A 27,241-nucleotide genomic window follows, 5' to 3' on the forward strand; every position below is an offset into this window, starting at 1 on the left:
TTAATTCAATTTTGTTGACATAGATATGAAATGGACAGGAATCAGGAGCCAGTGCATAGTGCACCATCCTTCTGCATATATAGAGTACAACACAATTTAATTACGTCGTGTGAGTATTTAAAACAATTTAGATCTCATTCAGAAGCATCAGACTAAAATGGCTCTCTTGATAAGCAAAGAAATTTTACTATTGTAACTTTCAGTGTAAAAGGGGCTTGCAAACATTTTTGTTAATTACGTATTACAGCTGTCCTTCATAAAGTTACTAATAGCTGAAAGGCAACAGAATCTATTTGCATATATACATGAAAGGCATGACATGTGCAAAAATATGATTTTAATTAGCATTCTATGATATAAAGGGCTACAAATCAAATTGGCATGTTATAAGATTCTTACCATTAAACACTGAATTCATCTGGACGTGTTTGCACAAACAGGCAACACAAGACTATAAAGTACTGTGGCCTTATGGAAGAGATGTGTGTCAAAAGCCAAGACCAAAATGTGAATGCTCCTTTTCATGTCTGGTCTATTTTGGTTATTTTCGTATAATATTAGGGAACCTCAGTTTTGAGGCTAAAATAATATGTTTGTATTTTTTTAATGACTGAGTCCATTATTCAAGTAATGCATTTGTATAACACTAAAAATAACATTCATTCTTTTCTCTACACTGAGTAACAATGATGGACAACACATGCTTTACAACTATAAATAACCAATCATACCACCAATCCATAAAATGAAAAAATGATTATTACATACAAAGAATCAAACTGTGATGATGTTAAGTGCTTAACAAAAATTACAGTATAAGATATTCTATATTTGTTTCTGTTTGATTTGAACAAAATAAATAATATTTTTCATTTCCTTAAAAAAGAATACAGCAATAACAACAGTCCATTTAAGTCATAACTTCCCTACTGTCCTCTATTTTCCTATAATTAAAAAAACATAAAGCTAATAGCAAAGAGCAAAGGTTAAGAACCCAGAGTTGCAAAGCACAGCTTCTTTATATGACCAAGTATAATTTAAGAGATCTGAGCCTAGAAACCACAGTGTAGCTTTTAAAAGACAAAAATTTTATTAATTAAAATGTTTCAGGTTTAAGAAGTAAAACAAAAATATTACACTGCACAGGGGAACAAACTAAAGTACACAGAGAAGGAAAGCTTCTTCTTATAATTTAACATTCTGACATAATCTGCTGCATGTCTATAATACTAAATTATCCAGAGGAATAACAATTTTTTATTATTATGGGGAAGAATTTACAATACTAAAACACAGCTCAGTTGTAGTCAAATGCAAAATATTTATTCATCCAAAACCCGACATAAAGTAACCATAAATTCTTTTAATTTGGTCTAACTAAAGTGTGTGTAGTGTAAAAGTCTCAACATCATCCACAGTGAAACAATATGAGCCAAGCATGACCGACTAAAATAAACTTACCAACCTCCACGGATAATAAGATTGCCAGTAATTTGTGTTTACTGAACGGAGCCTATCCTTCACTGCCACCATAAGAGTATTAATATTTTAACATAATGGTTGTTTTGGAAAATTTATAATCTAGATACCACCAGAAATAAAACAAAAATAATCCTGAATCTGAAAAGCTATACAACTGAAATGCCTTGCTCCCAATGAGCACACGTGACTTAACACTTTGCTAGTTTCCACTCATTCACTGGTGACTATGTACCAGCCATGGGCAGGTTCTGCACGTAGGATGCAAAATCAGACAGTTAAAGTCGCGTCTTCACGGAGCCTCCCTTCTATAACCTGTGGCTTCTCATCAGGACGAAGCAGCAGCACTCAGCCTGCCACGCTCCCGCACGGACTCCCCTAATCGTGTGTGCACAAGCTAATGCGTGTGCTAAAAGCAGGACCTACCCTAGACAGGAACGGTCTAGGCAACTGTGGTACACAGGTGATCAAACAAAGAGAGGTCCCTGCCTTGGAAAACGTAAAACCTAGTGAGGGAAACGGATGACAAGAACAAAAGCTACAATACAGAGCATCTTAAAGAGTGAAGAAAAGTGGTGGGAGAAAAAACAAAATAGAGAAGGAAGAGCTGAAACCTCAGCAGGGGATCAGCATTTTACATTTGGGTGGCTCAGGACTGCGGTGGCGAGCTGGGTATTCCACCAAGCAGGGGGCAGCAGGCCACAGAAGGAAGGGCAGCCACGGAGCCCTGGGGCACAAGCCCGTGGGGCCGTCCGCAGTGGAATGCGGAGCAGAGGAGGGACGAGGTGGTGGCCGGGCACTGGGGGAGGTACCAAGCGCCTAGGCCACACAGCCTGGGCTGGCACTGAGTGAGAAGGAAAGCGTCGCAGGCGTCCGAACAGAGGACAGACGTGCGGGACTCGCATTTTAATAGAGTCCTCTAAGCCGTTCTGTTTAGCACAGGCTGCGGGGGCAGGGGAAGGGGGCGGTGCGGGGACACAGAGAGAGGGAGGAACTAACTGGCCCTTGCAATAATCCAGGAAGAGGTGACAGTGCTTTGGACCGAGGGCTAGCGGTAGAGAAGAGATCTGGTCAGTTTCTAGACACGTATTTGTGATTAGAACCAAACATTTCCCTAGGGACTGCACATGGAGTCTGGAGGAGAGGAATCAAAGACAGCATCAAAGATTTCGGCCTGGGAAAAACTGAGCTGGTCTGAAGGAGAACATCATTTTAGGACATGTTCAATGAGGAAGCCCACTGACATCCAAGACGGGTCTCTAACAGGAGGCTGAATCTACTGGTCTTGAGTTCAAGGGCAAGACTCATGCTAGAAATATATACTCCGAAGCTATCCATCTGGCAAGTGCCTAACAATCTAAAGGAACACCTTGAAATAATAAAAAGTAGTGCTGTTTAAAGTATGATTGATTTCCAAGTATCTATAACTGCCTGAAACAGCATCATCTGAAATTGTTTTTGGTGTCAAAAGAACAGCACAACAGTAGCATTTGCAAACTAGCTACAGATTTCTACTTTTTAGTACAAAAATTTCAGATTTGAACTCCTCATTTTAAAATAATTTTTCTTACACTATATGGAGACAGAATACAAACCTCTTCCTTCAGCCCCTCAGATTTTCTCACTGCAGAATTATTTCACTTGTGAGTCACGAAAGATCATCTGACTCACCTATGAAAGCAAATACAATATAAAACCGTGACTACAGAGAACAGGACGTGAAAAGCAGGAGACACCCAGAGCCACAGCACCCTTGCACTCCCACCTCACACAGTGCAAGGCAGGGTGCTCAACTCAGGGGCCAAAAGTCAGGTTTGCACAGGCTGTGCTTCTCCTGAACTCAAGGCAAGAGAAGCAGCAGCAGCAACAGCAGCTTCCCTGAATTTTTATGTTGTTTGTTTCCCTCATCTGTCGAATAAGGTCAGATGCTCCTGAAAGACAGGCCCTATAAGATACAGTATCCAACTCCTCAAAAATTTCTGATGATCAGGTCCATGTAGGCACTACAGGTTACAGGAAAGAAAGTGCATTTGCTGCTAAGAAGTTAAAATCTAAACACAATAAGTTAAAAGAAAATTTCTAAGAACTCATTACTATCTGACTATGATGTGTGCACCGTCGCTTATCCTTTTAGTCTTAATGAGGGATCTGTAGTAATCCACCCATTTCTCCCAGCTGGTCCCCCTCTACACCAGTGCCACACACCTCGCAAACAGCTTGTCAGAGCACAGGGGCCACACAGGGAAAAGCTGAGTGGACCAAACAAGAATATAATTGACAGTTTTTCATCACTGCTGAAGAAGCAGAAAATTTTAAAAAACAACAGCAAGCTGCAAGTTTAGCCGGCCAAGGCTACCTGAGGAACAAGAAACAAAGCCCTCGCAAGCAGACGCTTGTGGCCATGTTCCTGGTCAAGGCTGGTTAACTCCTCAGGTTGGGTTGACCACGCAGCATTTGTCCCCCTGGTAGCACTTCAAGTACAAGTGAGAACAGGTGACTCCTGTCAGGGCTCTGCCATTTACGGCTCCTGTAACTTTGAGAATTTCAAGAACACTCTCCGAGTAGCAGTTTCCTCAGTTGAAACATGAGAAAAGCAATACTTCATAGGAGTTTTGTGAGAGTTAAATAAAACAACATAAACACAATGTGGCATGAGAAGCAGACAAAGACAACTTAATAAATAATAGCTAATATTAGTACTGCTATTTTTAGAATAGTGTCCGTGACACAGTTACATCTAGAAAAAAAATAGTTTAAGGATTTCAACTCTGAAAGCCTCCATTCCTTTGAGCCAGCTCAGATAGCATCTTAACTGATATGCATAACAACTTAAATGAAATTTCAGCAGATGCAGCAAGACTACCTAGAAATCAAGATGCAAAGATCTGACAAGTCTACCACGTCAAACAACAGTGCCTGCCTATGTGAAAGCCACTGACCTGAGATGTAAATTCGATACCCATTTCTGTTTACACTAATCCCCAAGAAGGCGGCTAGGGCCAAGAAAGAATAATGCACTCCACAACAGAGCGATAGCACCAAGCAAAGAATAATGGGCCATCACACACATCCAAATGTCCAGCAACCCAAGGTTCTGTTTTGTCCCTCTTTATAGTTTTGACTTTGAATGGTAAAAATAAAAATTGTAACTAACTTGGAGAAAAAAATGGCCTGAATGAGTGAAAACTCTAAACTTTGAATTTTGATATATCTTTAAAAGAAACTCATATTTGGTTTTTTCAAAGTGTTTATACATATATTCTAAATCCTAGAATCTCATAAGAAAGCAAATCTACACAAAAACTGCATCACCAATAATCCTGTGTCTGCTGTCAGAACTTCAGAGGCAGCCCTATAAAAGAGCCCACCGTTCTGTGCTTTGCGCAACCAAGTCACGCTTTGGACCTACTCCTCCACCACAATCCCTTCACTTTCCCTTCTGGCCTCTACAAAAGGCCCTCGCCTTCCTACCAGGTGCAGAGCTCAGGGTTCCTAGTAATCCTCCAGGTGCTAATATAGAAGCAGCAGACACTCGGGAAGAATACCTCACAGGTGATACCCAACCTTCTTCCCTCTGAAGTAAGATGGAGCCAAGATGGTATTGACGGTTAAGGAGTATAACTCTGGAAATAAACTCCCTGGGTTTCCATCCCTGGGCCACCATTAATTCTCTCTGTAAACTGAGACCTGTTATTTAACGAGGTGCCTTTGGTTCCCTCTCACGTAAGATGGAATGGTGGTCATGAGGGTTACATGATTACTGCCTGGCGCCTGACACACTCTTAGCCTCATATAAACCTTTGCCACTTTTAGCGATTGAGTGCCCCAGGCGCGAAGGTTCAAGAAATAATGAACACCCCCAATATTCTACCTCATTCCCACTGGCCAGTGCCCCTCGAGTAGTGAACACCAAGTTAGCAGGAAGAGCATGCCTACCCTTCTGTGAATCTGTATAGGAACACTATGTTCACAGGAGCTACAATGCCATTCAGTGTGACTCAATTCAAACACTAATTAAAAGATTCACATGTTTTAATAAGCAAGCACCAGGGACCCAAAAATAAATAGCATTCAGACCTAACCAAGGAACAGACAGGAGAAGGATGAACGACGGTAGAACAGCGTCAGGCGCAATGACTGAGGTAGCAGGTACGGAGAGAGCAAACAGCAGGAGCTTTTAGAAAAGTTCCAACGAAGTCTGGGAGCAGAATGGTTAAACTGGCTTGTGGGCACAGATTCCAGGCGCATGGAACAGGGTGTACAGTTTGGAACAAAATAACAGAGAAAGGTCAAGAGACATTGCTAGAGAATTAAGTGAAAATTTGAGACAACAAAGAAAACAAGCAGAATCCTCATTGTGAAGGGTGTTATAAATCATGCCCAAAACTTTAGATTTTATCCAGATTCTCAACATTGCCAAATATCCTACAGATGACTGTTCCGCAGAATGTTAACAGGGATGTTACCCAAAGACGTAGGGATGGGGGGTGGTATAGAATAAGACTGGACAGGCCCAGATCAGAAGAGTAAACACTGCAGACTTCGAGTCAGGGCAGCGCTGGTGAGCGCTGGGCACCAAGCGAGGGAGGAGGACTGGACCACTTTCTCTACACCTGCTCACCACTAAGTACCTTCCTCAGAGCAGACCTATGCACATCTCCTAGAACTGTGTCTTCAGGATTTAGAAAATGCCGCCGTAGAGTCAGAGGAATTTTGAGACTGGGGCATAAAAATGACTGGGCTCACACTTCATAACGCACAGGTTTTGCAGTCAGGCAGCACTGAGATCAGATCCTGAGTCTACCACTTACCATACGGGCGATCCTGCACAATTCTTCAAATCACCCTAATGCTCTGCTCCCTAATCTGTAGTGTGGGGATAATCACACTTATCTCAGAAAGTTATAAAAATGCATTACTTGACACAGTGGCTGTTACACGGTCATCATTCAAGTTTTAGATACACAAAAATATATTATCTATAATGTGATTTGACTTTTGGAGCAAATGCCCCTTGTTATTAAAAATATATAGAAATTGCTACCATTTTGCTTGATATGTCTGTTTTATGATTAATAAGGTATTACCACTCTGAAAACGTCTTTAAATGAATAGATTATTTTTATACTATAGTTTTACAGTAATTTCAATTATTTAATGGTATCGGTATAAAAGACAGATAGAATTACAGATTTTCAGTATTGCAGTAAGTGTGCATTTCTCCTACTGACTCTACATCACAAGAGCAACGGCTTCTGAAAGATGTCCGCCTCCACATCTCGTGAAACCTGTTAGGTTACGTAGCATGCGAATGGAACTATGGTCACTGTACAGCTGGCTTTAAAATAAGAAAACTATTCTGGAGCATCTGGGTGGACTCAATGTAATCTGTGTCCTTAGAAGTGGAAGAGGCAGACAGAAGAAAGGAGGCAGAGAAAGGGGGATGACTCTGAGGGCAGGGCCACAGAGATGCTACACTGCTCAGCTGGAAGGTGAAGAATTGGACCAGGAGCCAAGGAATGCACGTGGCCACTAGAAGCTGACACTGTGTGAATATCCTGCTTCCTAACAACCAGCTCCCAGCAGCTGCAGGGCTCACTGACGAAGCTTACCCATCTCAGTGATTACAAGGAGTGCTGCAGGATGGCAGTGTTCTAATTCTATCACACCTTCGACATTTATTAGCTGGCATTCTTCTATAAAGAACCTCAGGATTTTGCCCTTGTCTGTCTCATCTGCTCTCTCTAGCTCTCTTTCAAGAGCACTTTAAATGGACTCTGGGATTTTCACTTTTATGCCATGCTTCATAATCAATTATCATAACTATGCTTTGTAATTCTCATACTATCCCCAAATTGGCCAATGGAAGCCCCTTAAAGCTGGCTTCTATGTCCTTTTGACATCACTCCTCTTAGCGTTCAGGCTCTTCCTTACTTTCTAGCAGAAGATGTTCCAGGCTCACCATGTCCTTTCCCTGCTGTAGACCTGGATCGGCCCTGGTTTCTTAGAGTAAGGAGTGGTATTTACAAGGCAAGACCTAGATGCTAGCTATGACAGCTGCTGTTTGGAATATCACTGAATCCAAGCCCTCTCAATATACAAAGGTAGGAAATAAATCAACGAACACAAATAAATAACCATATGGCAGGCAGGAAAGGAAACAGAGAGGATCTCAACTGTAATGGCCACACTTGGTACATGAGCATTCATCATAACAATCAATCATATCTTTTCATTATTCTACAATACTTTGTAATATATTTTCGAGTGGTATACAAATACATTTCTGTAAACAAATCATATTTTATCTATAGAAGCAAAACTTCCTATTCAGATAATTCTTTTCTGTGAATCATTAAGGTGTAAACATACTGCTCACTATTACTTTCTTAAACTCTAATAACTTGGCTTCTGGTGCGAGTTCTTCTAACCCATTTCTGAGCACTTCCTGCTTCTCACTGTTGTCGATTCTGGTTCCTCCTCTCATCCTCTTACGGTGACACTTTTATTCGTATACAGTCTTATTTCAAAGGTATAGTTCAATTCCTGGGCTTCAGTGCATAACCTCTTTGTGAGTGACTGACATCTCCACCCACGGCCTTTGCAAGGGCCCTTCTTCTTGTCTGAATTGCTGATACCTTAAAACATATCCAACACTCAGTCATGATCTTCCCTCACTAAGGGGCTGCTCCAGACCTCCCTAATTCTACCAACTGCACCAGCTTCCCAATTTAATAATCTTATTCTCGTGTTTATAAGTCATCAATTGCTTCTTCACAACTGCTCCCTCTCAAGACCGTACTTCTCCCTCTCTACTATAATTACGCTAGACCAAACCATTTTATTGAAGTGCTATAGCTTCAAGGTGCTCTCCATTACAATTCACCCTATATACCGCCATCACACAATCTTCCTATAAATATGTTCCTACTGCAGCTTAGCTCATAAACATTTTATGCTTCCCTGTCTGAACTGAATGAAGCACCAAGTCCTAAGCAAACAAACATTAGTCTTCAATAGTCATTCTGGACCAGTTATTCCAACTTCTGGATGTACCCTCAAGAAAGAACCTTAAATGAAGGCCAAAAAAAACAGATCCAACAAAAAAATGAAAACACCCTAAGTGTGCAATAGTAGTGGCATTATTAGAATATTATGCATCAATAAAAGATACAGAATGTTTCTCAGGAGATATTAGATTTAAAAGGGACAAAAGTACTACATACAATGTAATCCCATGTATATACATGTATGTGCATTTTTGTTTTCTCACATATACACATACAAATATATATAAAGAAAAGCAAATACCAGGCGAATTCGCTCTGATATGAGATCTAGTTTTAGATTATTTATATTCTTTGTTTTTCTATAATAAGTAAAAATTTTTGAAGCAAAATGATGCTTCATATCTTACACAGCATTTTTTATGTTTCCTCAATGGCTCCGCATAACCGAATGAGTAAGTGGTGGAGGCGTTATCAGCTCAACCCGAGAGGAGAGGGAATTGAGGCTCAGAGAAGATAAGTGACTTTGACTTTTTCAAGAAAATGTGGCAAAGGAGCTGAAAATGCAAAAGTAGGATTCATGCCTGGTGACCTTTATATAGAGCTCTTCCCACCATTCCACACCCCCTGACTAATGAAAGATTATACCTTCATGGAAAACAAGAAAAAAGAAAAACTACAGAAATAAAAGGGTTCACAAATAAAATCATTACAGTATATTCAACGCTGTTCTCAATGAGTACGAACCTTTCTAAACTAATGAGTGAAAAACCAAGTAGCTGATATTGGGCAGATTTTTTTTTCTTAATTCACCAAGATTAGAAAAGTGCTCATAATATTTAAAAAGAAAATATTTATCATATGTTGAAGGTACAAACTAAAAATTAATGACCTGTGAAACAGGTCAGACAAAAATAAATATGTACAGTCAGTTAACAAGTATAATTATGCTTAGAAATAAATATAAAGATGCTGATCATTATTAAATGAACACCCAATTGAGATAAACTGCATTGGTTTTATTATCAACAAAAATCAAGATAAGATAAAATATTTTACCCTCAAAGTGTCGGAAATCAAGATCATGCTAATATTAGTGTGATAACGTAAAATACGTTGTACAATGTTTTAAAAACCTAAGTGAAGCACTAAACCTTCATTTACGTAATACATAAAATAAAGTACATTATATATCATCGTCAACATATTTGAAAGCAGCTTCCAATTACACTGTTCAACCATGACTTCATGGAAAAAATTTTCTCATCCACTTATCTTACCTATAAATGAGCACATTAACTTACAGGAACACAGAAAAACCTGAAGTTCAAATGAATTCTAATCTGTCCAAAAATTTACCTTGCAAATAAAGGAAAAATCTACAATTCCACGATATTTGTTTACTCCAAAATTCAGAAGTTAACAGGTATTAAATAATACTTAAAAACTACATTTCTCAAACTCTTTCACCAAATCATTGCTAGGCCAGACCAAGTATGTCTTCCATTGTTTCTGAAGTATCTTAAGGCATAATTTCTCAGAATGCTATTGCCTTTTTTGGTTATAATCACCACATAGAACCGACTACTTCCACATTTGAAATGTTTATCCTTGTAATTTTACATAAAGAAACTCCCTTCAAAAACAAATTATCAACATCCCAAAATTTAGAATTACCAAGAATCCTTTAAAATTATAATTTTAATTTTCCTATATGGCTCTGCTTCTCCATGAAAATAAATGCTATTATGTTTATTGAAAATCCCCATGGAGAAACAAAACTTGGAAATTTTTGTTCATTCACAAGAAACAAAAACTTTTCTAAGTGTCACATGTCTCCTGAGAGTAAGCATTCTGTGTCCAAAAACCAGCAGTGAGCTTTTAGATTTTATAAAATGTTAGCGAGAGCAATCAGAAACAGCCTTCTGAGAAAACTATGAGGTAGTGGCACAAACACAAACACACTCACACACCATTTCCTGCACTACAAAAAGGAGGAAGGGGAGACCTTCAGCAAGTTACTACTCCTTATTTCTAGAGCTGATCTTGTCAATTAACGCAATTATTAGTATTGTCAGAACTATAAATATTACACCCCCAAAACCTTAATATTACATTGTAGACTTCCAAATATTAACTACATTCTTAACAATAATGAAAGCAATCACATATTCAGGTATTTTTTTTGTTTTGCTTGTTTGTACAGAGGGAGATTGCCAACCTCTGAGTGTTTATATCTACCAACTTAGGTAACACTTAAAACAACCTAACTGATGGATGAAAAGCATGAGGAGCTTTAAATATACTTTAAGTAACTTAATCTACTTTAAGTAACTCCTCCGAGGTTGCACAGCTAGTGAATGGCAGAGCTGTGATCTGAACACAGGTTGTCTGATCAGAGCCCACATACCGTACTTGATCACTAAATCGTTCTTTCACTCTTCACCTTATAAATTATAATTAAGGTATTAGGCCTTATTTCAGGTGTCTGCTGCATTAGTTTGCTTGCTTTTTTAACTAAAAAGCCTCCTGCCAAAACAAGTAAGGAAATAAATAATGTAAGTGTATTTTATTTCTGAGTTCAAGAAACAACACGGGTTAAGCAGGATATTTTTAAAATGCTGAAATGGAGAGGCAAAAAGCTGGTCTAATCTAGGGTCTGAAATTAACAGTAACTTGACCTTGGTTCAGATCATAACAATGAAATGTAAGGCAAAATGAAATCACTGATACCTAAATTTTGAAAAAAGATACAATGAGTTTAGTAAACAACTGTATTAGTGATAAACTACAGAATAAGGATTTCCATAACCAGTGAAATGATACGTAGAAGGGGAAGCAAAAATTAACACTGTTAGACATGTTCAAACGGTCCCAGTGTGACAAGGAAGGAAGGAAGGAAGGAAGAGGTGAGACAGAAGACCCTGAACGTGAGCTATACGCACTGAAAACCTTCCCAAGGAGCCCTTTACCTGGAGCTACCTCAACCCCTCTGAAGGTGGCAAACAAGGGTGGGAGCTCCGGTTACTGTTAGATATAATCCTGGGAAAGGAAACTGTTAATACGGTCAACAGAAATCCGAATACATGCAGCACCCTAGGGAAAAGCGCAGTCCAAGGCCCAGAGTGCAGCCTGGGGCTGAGTCCAGCCATACCGTGACCGGATGAGGACACCACCTCTCCTCCCCAGGGCTGCTGTGACATGACATGACAGGAAGTGTGGCGGGGCTTCTGGGAGCAAGCGAGCCCTCAGGAACTGTCAGCTGTCTTTACAGTGATGATGAAGACTAGGGTTCCTCCTAGAACAGGAGGAAGAAGAGGACCCAGCACAAGCACTGGCGCTTTGCACAGTGCATGGGACTCCCTGAATCCCCAGGTTTTCCTTCTAGGATGTGAAGACTTCCTCATAGGGCTATGCAAGGGGTAAAAAATAAAAACTAAGAAAGTATACCATTTTGGAGAGTGAACACTATGTGCCAAATAGGGTAATAAACATTTGCCAAGGATTATCAGATATACGGCATTACTGACCTCACTTTCCAAATAAGAAATTGGGGTATAATGAAATTAAATACAGCAATGGAAATATTTCTGTAAAACAGTATATAGAAACCTATAGTAAAGGACCTAGATACTGCAAGAAATGCAGTAAGTCTCAATAAATAATTGCTATTAATAAATTAAGAGTCTCTTCCTATCCAAGCATATAATTCTGGTATTGTCTTTATTGATTAAATGTGCAAGAGCTATAATACACGAGGGTGTTTATGTCAAGGAGTAAAACAGCAATCAATAAATTCACTGAAAAAGGGATTTCCATTTTTACATGTGATTTGTCTTCAAATTTCTTCCGGGATATTTTGTGTAAACTGACAATACAATAACATGAAATTCAGGCACGTCAGGGAGGGGGTGGTGACCACTCCCTGGTTCCTGTCCTGTCCGAGAGGAAACTGGAAATGGCTGAGCCCACAGGGGCCAGCAGACAGTTGCTTCAAAGCCTCACACATGATCTAACACTCAGTAAGAAATATTCTTTGGTAATTTCCATTAGAGAAGGAGCCCGTGTGAAGTGCTAAACTGTCCAAAAGCACTATTTCCAAGACTTCGTAAAGGCACTTGTGGTTTAATGGCAATTGTGAGTTGCGGGACTTTTGAATTTATTACTTTCAAAATATTATTTGGCTAACAAGAATATTCAAGTTGCAATTTGTGTGAAAATGGATTGAAACTAGTCATACCAATTCAATATGTTTATCCAAACCAATGTTTTTTGAGCTATTTATAAATAAGAGCCAAAAACTGAGATTTCAAAATGATATAATCTACTTTTGAACTCATTTGGCATGAACCCACCATCATGAGATATGTACAGATAAGGGTAATCTGTATCTTACATCAAGGTTCACACATAGTTAAGATAAATATCTTCTGAGGAACATAATTAAACAAAAAATTAGAACACAATAGAATGCATTTAATAATAAAATTTTATAGAACAGAATTTAATCTTTATTTAATGATTCATCAGGCATATCAAAAACATGGAGTGTTTCAGGGAGATAATCGTCATCATCAATTACTGCTGCATTGAAGAGATGCAGAAGTGTCAATTAATAAGAGTCCTGGGTGACTTACTTCCCATAACAATTTATAATAAAATGAACTAAGTGAACCAACTGAAATAAGAAACACTCAGAAATTCTTAAAATAATAATAAATTCAGGATTATTTTCTTTCCCTTTTTTAATCCCCTTATCTAAAATAAGATGTGTTAACAATGTTACTTTTACAACTCATTATTTCAGTCACAGACAGCAAAGAGAAAATGTGAATTGCACAGAAGAAGAATGAATATCCCTCAAAGATGAAAACTGGCTTGTGTGTCCTCTGCAAGGGATGGGTCAAGGTTGACTGTCTACTGGATTGTGCATCACATTAGGTAGAAGCAGAGCATCCTTTCTGTCTAGATGAGATATTAAATGCAGGTGAAGACGATGTACACAGGCGCAAATTCGGCAAGGGTAGGGTCCTGGGGCTCTGCAACATGATGACACGGACAGACCAAACCACGCTGCCCAGAATTCCATGCCCAAGAGGTACCCATGTGGGGACTGTCAGGAGAGAGTCTGGTGAGACATACAGAGGGCAGAAGTGGAGCCACGGGTCACGGGTATTGTCATTTATCCCCAGGATCACCTGACTGTCGTAAGGCAACAACAAACTCTTCTCCCCACAACCAGGGGCCTCCCTCAGCCTCCCTGACTCCTGGTACAGCTGCATATGCTTAAGCAACAGACAAAGAGGCCAGCTGCTGCAAAAACCACCACCAGCCCTCCTGGCCCCCAACGTCAGAGACAGGGAAAACATTCAGGGGATTCCGTCTGTCCTCCAGGGCTCCAGCTCATGCTTGTGGGTTCCATCTTACCCTTGTTCCCCCTAAGGTACATGCTTCCTCACTTCTCAACAGCCTACCCTGTACATTTCAACCTCCAACATCAGATGCAATGACAACACCTTACAGAGACTGGTTGAAAAGCTCCCATCGAGATGTAAGACCAAATCCCTGTAAGGAATCCCTTAACTTTATTCACAACACACACACACACACACACACACACACACACACAGAGTAATATACATCACAGTGATTCCAAATGCCTGACTGATCAGAAGTTACAAGACGGAGTGATAGAGATTTACCCTTCCCCAAGTGAAACAACTAAAAAATTAACAACATACATGAAATAACAATTTTTAAGACACAGGACATCAGGCCAAGAAAGTGATCTGAGAGAGACAGCTGTCAGACAGTGTAACGAGGTGGGGGAAGGCAGCTGGAGAGGAGCAGAGTCCCTGACTTGATACGAAATGAGACGGCATAAAAACCAAGCAGCTGGAATTCACAGGACAGAGTACAGAGAAGAGAGACCCTACACATACAGAGAACTGAAGATCTGCAGGGGGAAGGCGTGGAGCATTCAGCTAATTATTGATCAAGCTGATGTGTGAAGAAACTACACAATGGCAATGTAGGAACACACAGAAAAGATCAGAAGGAACAGCACACCTCAGTGCTCACACAGAAGCACTTTCTGCAAGCCTGTGCAGAAAGGTCAGCCTCAGTAGTAGAGAATAATTAGCTACAAACTAAGCACTGTTCGAATCTGCTCAAAAGTAAAGCACAAAATGTGAAACTTTTTTCAGCTGAGTTAACTGCATCCCAGAACAAGGTTCAAGAATATGTACTGAAACGCAAAACAAATATTAGCAACAGAGTAAAATTCGTAACAACTAGAATAAAATGAAAAATTACCACTCAGGGAAGTAAGAAAATATGACTCACATAAGGAGAAAAATTAATCAACTACAACCAACCCGAAACAGACAGGATGTTAAAATTAGCAGACAAGGATATTAAAACTTACTATAGATGAATACCAAATGATCAAAAAGATAAGAGAGATGGAAGTCATAAAAAATGCAAGGCAAACATCTAAAGCTAAAACCTATAATGGGAGAGATGTATTCACTAGATGAGAATAATAATAGTTTTGACACGCAGAATAGAGGACCAGAAGAAATCAGGATAGAAATTTTTAAAAAATTAAAGCACAGAGAAAAAAGAATTTTTAAAAAATGAAAATAGAATTAGTTGTCAATTTTAAGCAATGTAACTGCAATGCCTAAAAATGCAACTGGAAGAGAGAAATAATTTTAGGAATCATGACCAAAAATTTTCCAAATTAAATGAAAATTATAAACCCACAGGTACAAACAGCTCAACAAACTACAAATAAAGCAAACATAAAGAAAACCAATGATAAAGAGAAAATCTTAAAAGTAGCCAGAGAAAAAGAAACATATTATATACAGAGGACCAAAGGATGACAGTAGATTTACAGACACAGTGCGAGTAAAGAATGAAGACCAAAAGAAATGGTAATTATTTTCATTTAATACCTTACAGCATTTACAAAGAACATCTCACAGTGCATTACAAGTCTAAATGTAAAATCTAAAACTATAACTCTTCTGGGGGAAAATACAAAAGAAAATCTTTGTGACCTTGAACTATGTAGGCAAAGATTTCTTTTTTTTTCTTTACAAATAAAAGGGAAACCATGATTTGACTAAATATGCTTTATTTTAGTATTTATGTCTATTCTTTTTTAATTTTGTTTATTTTTATTTATTTACTTTTTATCCAAGATTTCTTGGATATTACAGTTAAAGCAAAATCCATAAAAGAAGAAATATATGAATTTAATAATATCAAAATATTAAAATTCTCCTCTTCTAAAGAGAATAAAGCCACAGACGGGGAAAAAATATTTGCATATCATATATTTGATAAAGGACTTGTATATTAAAACACAAAAATTGAAAAAGTCAACATGGCACCCTGATTATTAAGTAAAAAAAATTTTTTTAATAAAATAATTTCTATTTCAACATAGAAGCTGTTGGATAGTAATACACTGGAAGTAGTACAGCACTGAAATTAAGTTGGCAAGATGGCGGAAGAGTAAGACGTGGAGATCACCTTCCTCCCCACAGATACACCGGAAATACATCTACACCTGGAACAACTCCTACAGAACACCTACTGAACACTGGCAGAAGACCTCAGACCTCCCAAAAGGCAAGAAAGTCCTCACATACCTGGGTAGGGCAAAAGAAAAAAGAATAAACAGAGACAAAAGGATAGGGACGGGACCTGCACCAGTGGGAGGGAGCTGTGAATGAGGAAAGGTTTCCACACACGAGGAAGCCCCTTCGCGGGTGGAGACCGCGGGTGGCAGAGGGGGTAAAATTCGGAGCCGCGGAGGAGAGCGCAGCAACAGGGGTGCGGAGGGCAAAGCGAAGAGATTCCCGCACAGAGGATCGGTGCCGACCGGCACTCACCAGCCCGGGTGGCTTGTCTGCTCACCTGACGGAGCGGGCGGGGCTGGGAGCTGAGGGTCGGACTTTGGTCAGAGCGCAGGGAGAGGACTGGCGGCGTGAACACAGCCTGCAGGGGGTTAGTGTGCCACGGCTGGCCGGGAGGGAGTCCGGGGAAAAGTCTGGACCTGCCGAAGAGGCAAGAGACTTTTTCTTCCCTCTTTGTTTCCTGGTGCCCGAGGAGAGGGGATTAAGAGCACTGCTTAAAGGAGCTCCAGAGGCGGGCGCGAGCTGCGGCTAAAAGCGCGGACCCCAGAGATGGGCATGAGACCCTAAGGCTGCTGCTGCCGCCACCAAGAAGCCTGTGTGCGAGCACAGTTCACTATCCACACCTCCCCTGTGCAGCCCGCCACTGCCAGGGTCCCGGGATCCAGGGACAACTTCCCCGGGAGAACGCACGGCGCACCTCAGGCTGGTGCAACGTCACGCCGGCCTCTGCCGTCGCAGGCTCGCCACGCACTCCATGTCCCTCCCTCCCCCCGGCCTGAGTGAGCCAGAGCCCCCGAGTCAGCGTCTCCTTTAACTCCGTTCTGTCTGAGCAAACAACAGATGCCCTCCAGCGACCTACACGCAGAAGCGGGGCCAAATCCAAAGCTAAGCCCCGGGATCTGTGAGAACAAAGAAGAGAAAGGGAAATCTCTCCCATCAGCCTCAGGAGCAGCGAATTAAAGCTCCATAATCAACTTGATGTACCCTGCATCTGTGGAATACATGAATAGACAACGAATCATCCCAAACTGAGGAGGTGGACTTTGAGACCAAGATTTATGATTTTTTCCCCTTTTCCTCTTTTTCTGAGTGTGTATGTGTATGCTTATGTGTAAGATTTTGTCTGTATAGCTTTGCTTCCACCATTTGTCCTAGGGTTCTACCCGACTTTTTTTTTATTGTTTTCTTTTTAAAAAAAATTTTTTTTCTTAATAATTTTTTATCTTAATAACTTTATTTTATCTTACTTTATTTTATTTTATCGTCTTTTTTCTTTCCTTCCTTCCCTCCCTCCCTCCCTCACTCCCTTCTTTATTTCTTCCTTTCTTTCTTCCTTCCTTCCTTCCTTCCTTTCTTTCTTTCTTTCCTTTCTTTCTTTCTTTCTAATTTTTCTCCCTTTTATTCTGAGCTGTGTGGATGAAAGGCTCTTGGTGCTGCAGCCAGGAGTCACTGCTGTGCCTCTGAGGTGGAAGAGCCAACTTCAGGACACGGGTCCACAAGAGACCTCCCAGCTCCACGTAATATCAAACGGCGAAAATCTCCCAGAGATCTCCATCTCAACACCAGCACCCAGCTTCACTCAACGACCAGCAAGCTACAGTGCTGGACACCCTATGCCAAACAACTAGCAAGACAGGAACACAACCACACCCATTAGCAGAGAGGCTGCCTAAAGTCATAATAAGTCCACAGACACCCCAAAACACACCACCAGACGTGGACCTGCCCACCAGAAAGACAAGATCCAGCCTCATCCACGAGAACACAGGCACTAGTCTCCTCCATCAGGAAGCCTACACAACCCACTGAACCAACTATAGCCACTGGGGAAAGGCACCAAAAACAATGGGAACTATGAACCTGCAGCCTGCAAAAAGGAGACCCCAAACACAGTAAGATAAAAAAAATGACACGACAGAAAAACACACGGCAGATGAAGAAGCAAGATAAAAACCCACCAGACATAACAAATGAAGAGGAAATAGGCAGTCTACCTGAGAAAGAATTCAGAATAATGATAGTAAAGATGATCAGAAATCGTGGAAATAGAATGGAGAAAATACAAGAAATGTCTAACAAGGACCTAGAACTAAAGAGCAAACAAACAATCATGAACAACAAAATAAATGAAATTAAAAATTCTCTAGAAGGGATCAATAGCAGAATAACTGAGGCAGAAGAACGGATAAGTGACCTGGAAGATAAAATAGTGGAAATAACTACCGCAGAGCAGAATAAAGAAAAAAGAATGAAAAGAATGGAGAACAGTCTCAGAGACCTCTGAGACAATATTAAACGTACCAACATTTGAATTATAGGGGTCCCAGAAGAAGAAGAGAAAAAGAAAGTGACTGAGAAAATATTTGAAGAGATTATAGTTGAAAACTTCCCTAATATGGGAAAGGAAATAGTTAATCAAGTCAAGGAAGCGCAGAGAGTCCCATACAGGGTACATCCAAGGGGAAACATGCCAAGACACATATTAATCAAACTATCAAAAATTAAATACAAAGAAAACATATTAAAAGCAGCAAGGAAAAAATAACACACAAGGGAATCCCCATAAGGTTAACAGCTGATCTTTCAGCAGAAACTCTGCAAGCCAGAAGGGACTGGCAGGACATATTTAAAGTGATGAAGGAGAAAAACCTGCAACCAAGATTACTCTACCCAGCAAGGATCTCATTCAGATTTGCTGGAGAAATTAAAACCTTTACAGACAAGCAAAAGCTGAGAGAGTTCAGCACCAACAAACCAGCTTTACAACACATGCTAAAGGAACTTCTCTAAGCAGGAAACACAAGAGAAGGAAAAGACCTGCAATAATGAACCCAAAACAATTAAGAAAATGGGAATAGGAACATACATATCGATAATTACCTTAAATGTAAATGGACTAAATGCTCCCACCAAAAGACACAGATTGGCTGAATGGATACAAAAACAAGACCCATATATATGCTGTCTACAAGAGACCCACTTCAGACCTAGAGACACATACAGACTGAACGTAAGGGGATGGAAAAAGATATTCCATGCAAATGGAAACCAAAAGAAAGCTGGAGTAGCAATTCTCATGTCAGAAAAAATAGACTTTAAAATAAAGACTATTGGAAGAGACAAAGAAGGACACTACATAATGATCAAGGGATCTATCCAAGAAGAAGATATAACAATTGTAAATATTTATGCACCCAACATAGGAGCACCTCAATACATAAGGAAAATACTAACAGCCATAAAAGGGGAAATCGACAGTAACACATTCATAGTAGGGGACTTTAAAACCCCACTTTCACCCATGGACAGATCATCCAAAATGAAAATAAATAAGGAAACACAAGCTTTAAATGATACATTAAACAAGATGGACTTAATTGATATTTATAGGACATTCCATCCAAAAACAACAGAATACACATTTTTCTCAAGTGCTCATGGAACATTCTCCAGGATACATCATATCTTGGGTCACAAATCAAGCCTTGGTAAATTTAAGAAAATCGAAATTGTATCAAGTATCTTTTCCGACCACAGCGCTATGAGACGAGATATCAATTACAGGAAAAGATCTGTTAAAAATACAAACACATGGAGGCTAAACAATACACTACTTAATAACGAAGTGATCACTGAAGAAATCAAAGAGGAAATAAAAAACTACCTACAAACAAATGACAATGGAGACACAACGACCCAAAACCTATGGGACGCAGCAAAAGCAGTTCTAAAAGGGAAGTTTATAGCAATACAATCCTACCTTAAGAAACAGGAAACATCTCGAATAAACAACCTAACCTTGCACCTAAAGCAATTAGAGAAACAAGAACAAAAAAACCCCAAAGTTAGCAGAAGGAAAGAAATCATAAAGATCAGATCAGAAATAAATGAAAAAGGAATGAAGGAAAAGATAGCAAACATCAATAAAACTAAAAGCTGGTTCTTTGAGAAGATAAACAAAATTGATAAACGATTAGCCAGACTCATCAAGAATAAAAGGGAGAAGACTCAAATCAATAGAATTAGAAATGAAAAAGGAGAAGTTAACAACTGACACTGCAGAAATACAAAAGATCATGAGAGATTACTACAAGCAACTCTATGCCAATAAAATGGACAACCTGGAAGAAATGCACAGATTCTCAGAAATGCACAACCTGCCAAGACTGAATCAGGAATAGAAAATATAAACAGACCAATCACAAGCACTGAAATTGAAACTGTGATTAAAAATCATCCAACAAACAAAAGCCCAGGACCAGATGGCTTCACAGGAGAATTCTATCAAACACTTAGAGAAGAGCTAACACCTATCCTTCTCAAACTCTTCCAAAATATAGCAGAGCGAGGAACACTCCCAAACTCATTCTACGAGGCCACCATCACCTTGATACCAAAACCAGACAAGGATATCACAAAGAAAGAAAACTACAGGCCAATATCACTGATGAACATAGATGCAAAAATCCTCAACAAAATACTAGCACACAGAATCCAACAGCACATTAAAAGGATCATACACCATGATGAAGTGGGGTTTATTCAAGGAATGCAAGGATTCTTCAATATACGCAAATCAATCAACATGATACACCACATTAACAAATTGAAGGAGAAAAACCATATGATCATCTCAATACATACAGAGAAAGCTTTTGACAAAATTCAACACCCATTTATGATAAAAACTCTGCAGAAAGTAGCTATAGAGGGAACTTTCCTCAACATAATAAAGGCCATATATGACAAACCCACAGCCAACATCGTCCTCAATGGTGAAAAACTGAAAGCATTTCCACTAAGATCAGGAAAAAGACAAGGTTGCCCACTCTCACCACTCTTACTCAACATCATTTTGGAAGTTTTAGCCACAGCAATCTGAGAAGAAAAGGAACCCAAATCGGAAAAGTTTGCAGATGACACTGTTTGCAGATGACATGATACTATACATAGAGAATCCTAAAGATGCTACCGGAAAACTACTAGAGCTAATCAATGAATTTGGTAAAGCAGCAGGATACAAAATTAATGCACAGAAATCTCTGGCATTCCTATACACTAATGATGAAAAATCTGAAAGTGAAATCAAGAAAACACTCCCATTTACTATTGCAACACAAAGAAGAAAATATCTAGGAATATACCTACCTAAGGAGACAAAAGACCTGTATGCTGAAAATTATAAGACACTGATGAAAGAAATTAAAGATGATACAAATAGATGGAGAGATATACCATGTTCTTGGATTGGAAGAATCAACATTGTAAAAATGACTATACTACCCAAAGCAATCTACAGATTCAATGCAATCCCTATCAAACTACCACTGGCATTTTTCACAGAACTAGAACAAAACCTTTCACAATTTGTATGGAAACACAAAAGACCCCAAATAGCCAAAGCAATCTTGAGAACGAAAAACGGAGCTGGAGGAATCAGGCTCCCTGACTTCAGACTATACTGCAAAGTTACAGTAATCAAGACAGTATGGTACTGGCACAGAAACAGAAATACAGATCAATGGAACAGGATAGAAAGCCCAGAGATAAACCCACGCACATATGGTCACCTTATCTTTGATAAAGGAGGCAGGAATGTACAGTGGAGAAAGGACAGCCTCTTCAATAAGTGGTGCTGGGAAAACTGGACAGCTACATGTAAAAGTATGAGATTAGATCACTCCCTAACATCATACACAAAAATAAGCTCAAAATGGATTAAAGACCTAAATGTAAGGCCAGAAACTATCAAACTCTTAGAGGAAAACATAGGCAGAATACTCTAGGACATAAATCACAGCAGGATCCTTTTTGACCCACCTCCTAGAGAAATGGAAATGAAAACAAAAATAAACAAATGGGACCTAATGAAACTTCAAAGCTTTTGCACAGCAAAGGAAACCATAAACAAGACCAAAAGACAACCCTCAGAATGGGAGAAAATATTTGCAAATGAAGCAACTGACAAAGGATTAATCTCCAAAATTTATAAGCAGCTCATGCAGCTCAATAACAAAAAAACAAACAACCCAATCCAAAAATGGACAGAAGACCTAAATAGACATTTCTCCAAAGAAGATATACAGACTGCCAAGAAACACATGAAAGAATGTTCAACATCATTAATCATTAGAGAAATGCAAATCAAAACTACAATGAGATATCATCTCACACCAGTCAGAATGGCCATCATCAAAAAATCTAGAAACAATTAATGCTGGAGAGGGTGTGGAGAAAAGGAACACTCTTGCACTGCTGGTGGGAATGTGAAGTGGTACAGCCTATGGAGAACAGTATGGAGGTTCCTTAAAAAACTACAAATAAAACTACCATATGACCCAGCAATCCCACTACTGGGCATACACCCTGAGGAAACCAAAGTTCAAAAAGAGTCACGTACCAAAATGTTTATTGCAGCTCTATTTACAATAGCCAGGAGATGGAAACAACCTAAATGTCCATCAACAGATGAATGGATAAACAAGATGTGACACATATATACAATGGAATATTACTCAGCCATAAAAAGAAACGAAATTGAGCCATTTGTAATGAGGTGGATAGACCTAGAGTCTGTCATAGAAAGTGAAGTAAGTCAGAAAGAGAAAGACAAATACCGTATGCTTACACATATATATGGAATTTAAGGAAAAAAAAATGTCATGAAGAACCTAGGGGTAAGAGAGGAATAAAGACACAGACCTACTAGACAGTGGACTTGAGGATATGGGGAGGGGGAAGGGTAAGCTGTGAGAAAGTGAGAGAGTGGCATGGACATATATACACTACCAAACGTAAAATAGATAGCTAGTGGGAAGCAGCTGCATAGCACAGGGAGATCAGCTCAGTGCCTTGTGACCACCTAGAGGGGTGGGATAGGGAGGGTGGGAGGGAGGGAGACGCAAGAGGGAAGAGATATAGGAACATATGTATAACTGATTCACTTTGTTATAAAGCAGAAACTAACACACCATTGTAAAGCAATTATACTCCAATAAAGATGTAAAAACAAAAAAAAAGGAAAGAAATTAAGTTGGTATTCATCAAAACTAGATTGTTTCAACTTGAGATACTAATTCTCAACTACAAGGTAAATATACATATATGTGTGTATACATATATGAATAAATATAATAGTTATATATGTTACATACTATACATACACACACAATTAATATGTGTGCAAAGAAGGTATGCATGTATGTAAACTCAAACGTGTTACATGTATACATATATTATATGTATGTATGCATACAGAAAAGGAATTAAAAGGGTAAACAGGAAAATACTTAACACAAAAAAGATAGCATTAATGGTGAAACAGTGGAGCAGAAATGAAATAAGGTCATGGAGAACTCAAACAGCAAAACGGCAGATGTAAATTCTACCTTACCAGTAATCACATCATATATAAATGGACTAAATGCTTCAATCAAAAGGCAGAGACAGGCAAAGTGGGTTTTCAAAACATGATCCAACTATATGCTGCCAAAAGACAAACTTGAAATTCAAAGACTCAAGTAAATTAAAGGCAAAAGTATGAAAAAAATATACCATGCAATCGGTAACCAGAAAAAAAAAAAAAAAAGCTGCAGTGGCTAGACTACTATGAGACAAAATGGATTTTAAAACAAAGATTGCTACTGGAGGGAATAAAAGGACAGTTTTATAATGATAACAGTGTCCATCCATCAGGAAGACGTAACTATTATGAACATATACACACCTAACAACAGAGCCCGAAACTACATCCAGTAAAAACTGACAGAATTAAAGGGAAAAAGAGAAAAATTTAAAAATGTGAGTTGAAGACATTAAATCCCACTTTCAATAATGGAAACAACTAGATAGAAGATAAAAAAAGAAAGAGAATATTAGAATAAAAACATAAATCAACTACAGGCATACCTCATTTTATCGTGCTTTGCTTTACTGCATTTAGCAGATAATGCCTTTTTTACACACTGAAGCTTTGTGGCAACCCTGCATTGAGCCAGTCTATCAGTGCCATTTTTCCAACTGCCTTTGCTCACTTCATGTCTCTGTGTGCAAGTTTCATAATTCTGGCAATATTTCAAACTTTTTCGTTATTATTATATTTGTTATGGTGACCTGCGATCAGAGATCTTTGATGTTTCTACTACAGTTCACTGAAGGATCAGTTAATGGTTAGCATTTGTTAGAAATAAAAATTTTTAATTAAGGTATGTACACTGTGTTTTTAAACGTAATGCTACTGCACAATTATCTCACAGTATAGTGTAAATATAACTTTTATATGCATTAGGAAACCAAAAGATTTGTGCTGACTCTCTTTATTGCAATGTTTGCTTTATGGCAATATCTCCAAGGTATGCCTGCAAAACTAACGTATATGTATACAATATGTCACATAATAAAAACAATCTCAAGTGTACATGGAATATTCTCCAGGATTTTCCATATGTTGGGACGTAAAACAAGTCTCCATACATTCTCCCAAAGTTAAATCATAAATACAATACTTTTATTTCCTTTAACCATATGTAATAACATTGGAAATCTGTATCAAAAGGAAATCTGGGAATAAACAAATACGTGTAAGTGTAAATAACATACTATTACACGAGCAATGGATCAAAGAGAAGAGAAAAGAAATTTAAAAATACTTTGAGATGAATGAAAACAAAAACAGAACATACCAAAAGTTATAAGCAGCTAAAGCAGTGGTGAGAGGAGAATTTATAGCTATAAACATCTGTATTTAAAAAGAAGAAATATCTCATGTTAAGAAACTAGAAAAAGAAGAGCAAACAAAACCCAGTACAAGCAGATAGAAGGAAATAAAAACTGTGGCATAAAAAATGAAGAAAAATAGCCAAAATCAAGAAACCTGAAAGTTGGTTATTTGAGAAGATCATCAAAACTAAAGGTCAGCTACGAAAAAAAAAAAAAAAAAAAAATCGCAACTAATATGGTACTTAATGGTGAACAAATGAATGTCACCACTCTAGGTTCAGGAACAAAGCTAGGATTTATGCTCTTATCACTTCTATTCAACACTGTAGCCCAGGGAAGTTGGGCAAGGAAAAAGAGATAAGAAGTAATCCAGATTGGAAGGAAAGAAGGATAAATATTCACAGTTGACACAATTATGTACATAGAAGATCCTAAAAAATCCGCCAAAAAACTACCAAAACTAATAAACAACTGTAGCAATTTTGCAGGATACATTATCAATATTCAACAAATCAGTGGTATTCTATGCACTAACAATAAAGAAAAATAAAATTATGAAAATATTTTAAATACTTAGAAATAATTTTAACCAAAAAAGTGCAAGATATACACTTAACGTGGTAAAACATCATAAAAGGAAACTAAAGACTTAAGTTAATTGATAGATATCCCATGTTCATGGACTGGAACACAATATAGTTAAAAAATACAATGAACACATTACCCGGCAATTCCACTCCTAAGTATGTACCCTAGGGAATTGAAAAATCTATGTCCACACAAAACCTGTGCATGAATATTCAGAGCAGCATTAGCCGTAACAGCCAAAAAGTAGAAATAATCCAGACGCCCATACGATGATGAATGGATAGAGAAAATGTGCTGTATTCATATCACGCAATATTATTCAGCCATAAAAAGGAATGAAGTACTGACGCACGCTATAATGTAGATGAATCTTGAAAACATGTCACAAGAATGAAGTCAGGCACAGAAGGCCTCGTATTATATGCTTCAATCTGAATAAGCAAGTCCATACAGACAGAAAGTAGATTATGTGCAGATGAATCAAGCTGAACAGTGAACGACTTCCTCTCTGCTCACAAACAGCACAGTACAGCACTCTTTCAGGTATTCATTCTAGGTTTCCACATACTACGTACCAGTAAAAAGAGACATACAAACATTTAACTAGAATGTCATTTTGTATCTTCTATTTTGACAGGCCAAAAATATTGTAAAATGATTAAGTAGGTGAGATTTACTAATGCCTGAAAGAATTCTGGATACTTTCAAAAGAGTAAAACATAAAGATAACTAGAATTTTCTTTGCGAAGGCAGTTTCTGGCAGAAAGAAATTATGAGAAAAGGTAAACCCATTTGAAAACATCAGGACTGTGTCTAGGCTACAGCATGGATGTAGGCAAAGTGAGGCTGGAAGGTATTTCGCAGACAAATTTATAATAAAGGAACTGGAAAACGATGGTATGGATTTTAAATAGTATTCAATGTGTTTATTATTATTTTTGTAAGAACAGAGCTGTAAATGGAAAATATGTTTTAGTAAACAATCCTGTAGGAAATTTAAAAAGTCTGCTCACTGAAAAAAAATTCCAAAACCAGTGAACTCACCTAGCACCCAGGCTTAAGAAATACAATTCTTCATTAAAAGAATCTAGCACTCTTGGCAAAAAAGCTGATCCCAGGCCTGGGATATCTTCCTGTGCCAGAAATAAGAAAATGCTCAAAGAATGACAGGCTGTATCAAAAGGATGCAGAAGACAAGGTGAACAGGCTCCCGTGTGAGCCCCAAAGATAATAACTATGGAAATGATTCATAAATTTTAAAAAATCCCCGTGTGTCCACTGACATACAAAAAACAAACCAAAAAAAAACAGACAAACAAAAAAACTCTTCCAACTAATACAGGAGTAACAGACATGCTACAAAATAACTAGAATTAATCTTCTTCAAATGTTAAACTATCTGTTGTATTTCTCCTCTTAATAAGCACAAACAGAATTGATTCTATATTAACAATATTTTTCTTTGCTGAATGAATTTTGGCCTCTGTTTGCTTTAGAAAATTTCGAAAGAAAGGTGACGGAATTTCATAGTTATCTAACTTTTATAGTTGGCAATAAGATGCTTTGTTTCTCCAGTTTCTTATTCTCAAACTAATTTAATTTCCTTTCCCTACAGTATTAAAGGAAAAATAATGGTTTCTATTATTTAGAGTTTTTACTCCCCAAAGAAGATATTAAAACTTGGGACTGCTTATTGTACTTTCAACCGTAACAATATGCTCAAATGTTCACGAACCCACTTATTATTAAAACAACACTATGCTTTACTCCCTAAACTGAAATTACTCAGGAAAGTAA

The 27,241-nt window shown here is 38.4% G+C and overlaps 1 protein-coding gene across 5 annotated transcripts in view; it reads right to left on the reverse strand.

The window, feature by feature from the left end:
- ZNF407 (zinc finger protein 407) overlaps positions 1-27,241 on the reverse strand; it is a 418,202-nt gene that overhangs the window by 262,720 nt on the left and 128,241 nt on the right. The gene's annotated exons all lie outside the window — the stretch shown is intronic.

The sequence above is a fragment of the Monodon monoceros genome, unplaced genomic scaffold, assembly GCF_005190385.1.
Source record: "Monodon monoceros isolate NGI ecotype Baffin Bay Population unplaced genomic scaffold, NGI_Narwhal_1 Super_Scaffold_1, whole genome shotgun sequence".
NCBI classification, from domain to species: Eukaryota; Metazoa; Chordata; class Mammalia; order Artiodactyla; family Monodontidae; genus Monodon; species Monodon monoceros.